The 7705-nt window shown below is 32.5% G+C and overlaps 1 long non-coding RNA gene across 1 annotated transcript; it reads left to right on the top strand.

The window, feature by feature from the left end:
• The first annotated feature begins 3547 nt into the window (after positions 1–3547).
• LOC135152368 (uncharacterized) lies at positions 3548–6211 on the top strand. Its single transcript, XR_010291449.1, has 4 exons — positions 3548–3885; positions 3974–4102; positions 4830–4984; positions 5261–6211. It is a non-coding gene; the product is annotated as an uncharacterized LOC135152368 (long non-coding RNA).
• The last annotated feature ends 1494 nt before the right edge of the window (positions 6212–7705 follow it).

Here is a 7705-nt window from a genome sequence, read left to right as displayed (position 1 = left end):
CTATTGTTTAAATGGTGGAGCAACGAAGATGAAGACCGAGAAAAATGTGAGATCCTCGGATGCAGTTGAAGTTTTAGGGAATTCAAGCCGAGGGATGATTTGTTTTGTTCCGTCCCGAAATTTTAAATAAGTCAAGAATCCTAATCTGAGAAGGTATCTTATTTATGATAATTGGGGTAATCCGATTCTTGGTAGAATATTAATTGTGGAAGGATTTCTATCCGAGATAGGAAAAGATGGTAATTATCATATATAGGATTTTGAAGTAAACCAGGATTAGAATATTTTGGATGCCTATAAATATAGTTATTGGTAGGAGTTTTATGTATTGCAAAAGTTAGAAAGTTGTGTGAGAGATATACCAGAAAGAACTTTTGTGATCAAGTTGAGGGTTTTGTATATAAGAGTGTTGAGTGAGGGAGCGACTCCAATCTTGTAATACATTCATATTTGGTGGATTTGTGGTTTTACCCTCCGTTAAGGGGTTTTCACGTTAGTTGTTTGTGTTCTTTACTTCCGTGCTTGTTATAGTATAGTGGATACGATCCTAACAATGACGACCCTTGTATGGCGACTTTGGGTGCAGCGAGGCAAAGATGTAGCAACATGGGTATAGCCACCCTGGGAGTCACTTCTATGTGAATAGCTACCCCTCTCTTATATGGAAGGCTAATCTTCTAAGCAAAGGAGGCCCATTCATGGAGTGGCCTAGTAGAATGATAAGCCCCGAGGACTTTCTCCAATTCTTATAAAGGGCTAGAGAGCCGATAATCTTTATTAATTAAGATGGACAATCCATCTTGAAGATCCATATTCAAATGTGGACCTACAAGGGACAAAGCTGATTTTGGGCATAACATTTATCGTAAAACCAAATTACATAATATGTCGACTGATACTACGCCCGTAAAAAGACAAGAACCAACACAATAGAGAAATAGAGAACAAATTGAGATGAGAGAAGTTACCTGCAATGCTTCCATAAATGATTCATAGCAAAGAACCGCTTGATCGAAAAATCAATATTGCTTCAAGTATTAACTAGGGTTTTGATATCGCGCGATTATACTATTAATTCAAAATTTATTGTTATTATAGGAATGTAATTCAAACATAAACAATTATTAAATGTACAAATAAAAAATAAATTCTGATTTATTATTTTATAACTTGTCCTTAAAATTAAATTAATAGAATATTGCTTCGATGTCGAAATTAACTATTATGCTAGAAAAATAATGACAAAAAATAAAACAGGAAAATAATGTTTAGTTCATTTGTTTGACTCTAAAGTGGTCTTTCTTCAAACATGTATTTAAAACATTACACCTATGTTATTTTAAAATTAAATTCACATATTAAAATTTTGATATAGTCTAAATGTATTCAATAATTATTTAGGATCTTGCATTAATTACCAAAATATTTCTTAAATATATAGATTAATTATTATGTCATAGTAAAAATCACATTGCGATAATTATGTAGGTGATTATAATGTATAGAATTGACTTATCACTACAACAAAACTGATATCAGACAACACTGATCAGACAACGGACGCTGAAAAAAGTGTTGGCCGAAAACAAGAGACAACAGTTTATTTTCATCATCGAATAACTATTGTCTAACACCTACTACCTACAACGGTTAAAAAACTATTGTCTACAAAATTCAATCAGACAACGGTATCTTAACTGTGGTATTGTGTAATGATGCACGATAGACAACTGTTTTCGGTGCTATTGTGTGAAGAAATTTCAGACAATATTCCGAGAAACCGTTGTTGTAATGAGACAATTGTTTTATTTGTTGTGTTGTCTATGAAAAGTCATACAATGGTTTCATATAGTGTTGTGTGACTCGGAAGCTAGCACACAAGTGTTTTTGTTTGCGTCGTATCATGGCCTCATAGGCAAGCCTGTTCTAACTAATAAAATGTTGTCTGACTGAATGAATTTTATGAAAATAAATGTACATAAGAGAGTGCAAAGATTCAAGTCCTAACCAAAGTTATAATAAAATAATCAATTTATTGATAGTCATAGGTTTTTCTTGCATAAGATCAAGAATTGATCAAGGAAATACGAATTTTTAACTCATAAAAATGAAAATTTATTATACAATGGTTTCCCTCCCATAAAATGTTGTCTGCACTACAGGACAAAAAATACCTTTTTACAATAAGACAAAATTTATGTTTGATTAGTATTGTTAAAAAAACATACAAAATAAACATAAAATTTTTTGATTTTTTTAATACATGACTAATATTGTTACTTCTCGACATTTGTACGGTTAGATCATCAAAATCAATATTTATAAATTAATATAGAGCTAATTGTATACATAACAAAGATTCCATTTGGTACTTCCAAATTGCAAACATAAAGCACATACTAATACTCATGTCTAAACTACAAAATTATCTTGGTAGTACAAATGAACAATAAATATTTTCATATATGAATAATATAAATATATATTTTAATACAAAGAGTACAAAAACAAATATTGATCAAGGAAATGCGAATTTTTAACTCTTAAAAATGTAAATTTATTATACAACGGTTTCCTTCTCATAAACCGTTGTCTACACTACTTTTATACAACTGGTTTTTCCTGAAGCGTTGTTTTAGTCTATTTTAGACAACAGAGTCTCTTACAACGCCATAATTTTGGTAACAATTGTATCATTTTGAATGATACAACATAGATGCCTATAAAAACCGTTGTCTATTATATACTACAGGACAAAAAATAACCTTTTATAATAAGACAAAATTTATATTTGACTAGCATTGTTAAAAAAACATACAAACTAAACATAAAAAAAATTTGATTTTTTTTATACATGACTAATATTGTTAGTTCTCGACATCAGTACGGTCAGATAATCAAAACAAATATTTATAAATTAATACAGAACTAATCGTATACATAACAAAAATTCTATTCGGTACTTTCCCAATTGCAAACATAAAACACATACTAAACCACATAATATTTGCATATATACATAATATAAATATATTTGTTAAGACAAAGAGTACATAAATGTTACAATAGAGATAGTTTTTATTTATAATTATTAAATATAATGTATATATGAAACATAGATGATTACATATTAAATTTGGGCTGATACTTATTTTAATATGCACAAAAGAAACAATATCATACATAATCTAGTTATTAATACAAAATTAATAATATTTTATGTCAATATATACAATATTAGGTAATAATTATATATAATATTCAATATATAAATAATAATTATGTATATTGACAAAATACAACTATTTTTTTTAAAATTTCAATTATATTCCAATATGTGTGTGTGTGTGTGTGAATTTAAGTAATATAAATTTTAATTATATTACACATATTTCTAATTGTTTTTTTAAATTATTTAAATTAAAATAGTTTTAATTATTTTTTTGACACAAAAAACGTTTTAATGATTAATATAAAAATTAAAAACAATTATATATGTGCCAACTACTGTAAAAGCGAGAGCGGCAAATTTCCCCCCAAAACCAAAACTAGAAACTACATAGGCGGTGGAGAAAAGGAATTGGGGGAAAAGAAAGTTAGGGTTCATATCCATTTAGTTCAATCGATTCGTTTGAGGGAGGTGGCCGGAGTGGGTGGAAGGGCGGCAGATGCTACGAGGGTCAACAATTGGGGGTCGTAGATCGGGGTAGTAAAATAAGGTTGCAGGGCGGTTAATGGAGGCTGGAGATTGTGTGTGTTTGAGGGTCGTGGCGACGTCGCCACTGTTAATCTAAGAGAGGATTGGGGGTCGCAGATCAGGGTAGCAAGATAGGGGTCAGATTGTATTACGTTTTCATACATATATTTATATGCGGATGTTTCTGGGTATGTATTATGTGGAGAAATCAATGGAGAGTGTTAGCTAGTTGTTAAGCGAAATAGAAAAGACGTGATTGATTTTTAATATATGCAGGAGGTATCAACTGGATTACACCCAAAATCGAGGTCACTAGAATTGAAAGTGCAGGAGGAGAACAGAGAGTTTAATCCATTGTCACATGGTGAGACAGGAGAAGATTCGTTGACTCATCTTCCTTTTCAGGTCTTCCATTATACCATTGTTCTCTAATTTCCTTTGTAACTGTTATATGTGCCGAATTGGTTTTTTTTAAAGGCCCATATGTGTTTTTAGTTACATATCTAAGGAGTTGTCAACTGCAACTCTCTGATACTCTGTCAATAGCTTCTTAAATTCACATATATACACTTACTCTCTTAGTGAATGTATTGTGACCACAGTTTGGGATTAAATTATAGATTTTGTTCCTTTGTACCTTACTTGGTAGTTTATTATCCTTAAAAAGAGTAAAAGACTCTGCCTTGCATGTTTCTTCTAAGAACGGAACCCGTTTTAAGACTAACTGTATCTGTCTCCATTATTGTACTACAACAGAAGCTAGCAGTAAAGATGGAGGCGAGGTAACTTTTAAGCTAGTATATATGATATATGGTCATTACTTCTTTTATAAGTAGAAAGCTTTTGGGAAGGGGACTGAAAATGCCAACTTTATCATCGATTCACATATTATCTATCAGTATCCTATTAATGATTAATAGGCCAGAAAGGATATGGATGACCTATTTCTTGTATGTTTTTATGTTGCTTCCAAGACTTCTTGTGTGGCAAATTTATTGGTTTTTATGTGATTTCTACTGACGTAATTCTATATTTGAAGTAGGTAATTTTATCATAGTTTGGATTCTTTATGTTTTAGGTTCATGCTCGTTCTCTTTTGAACATTTTTGCTTGTGGCCTTGTACTTGTGTAGGTTCTAAGTTGGAAACCTCGTGTTATCCTTCCCTAGTTTTTCAATGCCAGAACTGTGTGAAAGCAAATTAATATAGCAAAGGCAAGTCTTGTACCTTCAAGCTTGGCTTTACGCAAGGGAGAAAAAGCAGAAAAATTTAAAGGAGTTCGCACAAGGTACATATAATAATATTCTGTTGTGCTCCAACTAATGTGGATCAGACATATGCACATACTTGGCAGTTGGCATGCAGTATCTTCTCAAGTCTATTATATTTCCTAGATCTACAATTTGAGTATCTTGTGCATCAGCTTGGAGGAAACCCTTGGTCATGTAAATTTATCAAAAAATCAATTATATATGGATTTAGTTATTTTGGCATGTGACTAAGAATAACTCTACCATATGGAAAATTTATGTCCTTAATGTGATTGTATCTTTGTTTATATCAGCTCCGTGACATTTATAAAGGCATCTGAAGACAAAAGTGGAACCTTGGACATCATTGAAGATAAAATATCAAGCGCCACAATGATTCCTCGCCCTCATGGTGAGGTATGCAGGTCCAACTTTAGCTACTTTTCTAGTCCGAGATATCATGTTTGCTGAAACAATTTAGTCAGTTAGTTAATGTTCCTTTAGTTCTGTAAATCAGTTTCCTGCTAATGTACTATCATGTAAATTTAAGGTGTCTGGTCAACCATAGAAACCAGGTAGTCTTCTTCACCATGTAAATCAATGGTACCTTGTCAAACTAGAGTTACCAGATGTTGTTCTCAATGAGGCAAAGTACTTGTTACTATTGGTGTATCCAGAAACTTCAATAGTTCAATTTATCATGCTAGGTATTTTCGATGGACATCGTTAGAACATATATAATGCTCTGTAATAAACACACTACAGTACCAATATTCTAATTTATAAAACTTATAGAGCATATTATCATTAACTCTAAAATTAAATTGTGATGTTTCGGCATTGTTATATTCATTTATTTGCATGTATATGGTTTATTATCAAGTTTAATCTTAAACTACATGCAAATATGTTAACTGCATATTTAAGCAACATGCTTTAGTGCACAGAGTGCAGTTGTCATGCTGCCATCCGAATGAAGAATCCTGCCAGCAATCTGCCAAGTCACCGATGAACTCTAGATTTCATTACTGCACCACCAAGGCACATACCTAATGATGGAGTTCACAACTATAGAAACACATATTGACTCATATACAAGGCCAAGTTGATTAATTTTCGGTGACGTTGCAATTAAAGATAGATTAATTTATGTTTTGTTTATTGTATATCTTTAGGTTATTTAGATATTTGGGATTTGTCATCCTCACCGGACATATTGGTGGATATTTGATGATATATTTGGTTGGCTGTAATGGTGTTTATTAGTTTGGAATGATAACTTTTGTTTACAATTATTTGAATTGTTAATTACATTTTCTAGCCTAGCTTGTTAATTTTTTATTACAAAATTATTGTCCAAACAAATGATTTACAAGAGTAATGAAATAGAAACAGTTGTCCAAATATTTAAAAGACAACAAGTTGGCAGGAAGAAAACCATTGTATGAAATAACCAAACACAAAAGAAAAAGAAAAGAAAACCGTTGTGTGAAAGTCTACAAACAATGTAATTTGAAAAATAAAATTGTTGTATAAGAGGCATACAAACAAGTTAATAATAGAGCTAAAACCATTGTCTAAATGGATATTCTTCAAGCATTTGTAGAACAAAAATCATTGTACAAGAGCTTTCGCACAACCGCCGCAAAAGTTAAAATATTGTTAGAAGGGTCCTTATACAAGTGTTCTTGCTCTTAATCCGTTGTGATAGAGAGTAAAACACGAGCATCTCTACTTCAAATTTCGTTGTATGATCCTCTTACCAACAAGTCTAGCTAACTATTAAAACTGTTGTGGATAGTCTTACTAACAACACAAATTTGTAAAACGACTATTGTTAAGAAGCGTTTATAACAACACTCCTTTTTAAGAGTAACGTTGTTGTTTCTGGGTGTTGCACAACATTTTATTTAGCGTAAACCATTGTGTTGCGCACTATCACACAACGGTTCGCCCGTTGTCTGATATGCATATCAGACGGCGTCTCGATAGACCACGGTTTTCCGAGGTCTTAGACAACGGGCAAAAACCGTTGTCTGATGCTGTTTTCCTTGTAGTGTATAATGTGAAAATAGTGTATAACATATTCATCAAACAAAAAAGTTTTCATTGTTCAAATATATATATATATATATATATATATATATATATATATATATATATATATAGTCATGCTCTACTACAAACCTCCTTATTCTAGAAACTAAAAACTCAACTGGATTATCACTAAACTCTAAGGAGAGTATCACTAAATTCTCCCACAACCCCATCTTCTCCACCTCCAACCCAGCCTGCATCCACCATCACTTCCAGCAATTTCATGCCGCCACCCCATCCATGTCCGCCGCCCCTCCATGTCCGCCGCCTCTCCAAGTTTGCCTCCACTGTATCTAAAACCAACGAATCCAACCCACCTTCTCCTTGTTCATCTTCTCTACTTCCACCACCTCCACCGGCAGCACATCCACCTCCGTCGTCCTCACCTCCATCATCTTCCCCGATTTACTCCAATTTTAAAGACCTAATTCTGTCTATTTATCAACAACTACTGAACAGAGCAATCTGTTGAATTTGCTGAAATTGTTGCTTCATTAACCCTTCCATGTCCACCACCTTCATCTCCACCCCCCGCCACCACCACCAGAATCAAGTACAAGAACAGATCTGCAGATTTTCCCCGATTTCTTGAAATTTTCACCAATTTTTGAAACACAGATCACTAAATCCTAAGAAAAAATATCATCAAATTGTACTGAGAA

The sequence above is a fragment of the Daucus carota genome, chromosome 4, assembly GCF_001625215.2.
Source record: "Daucus carota subsp. sativus chromosome 4, DH1 v3.0, whole genome shotgun sequence".
NCBI classification, from domain to species: domain Eukaryota; kingdom Viridiplantae; phylum Streptophyta; class Magnoliopsida; order Apiales; family Apiaceae; genus Daucus; species Daucus carota.
Note: the sequence above shows the minus strand (reverse complement) of the source record. Positions and strands in the feature narration are given on the sequence as shown.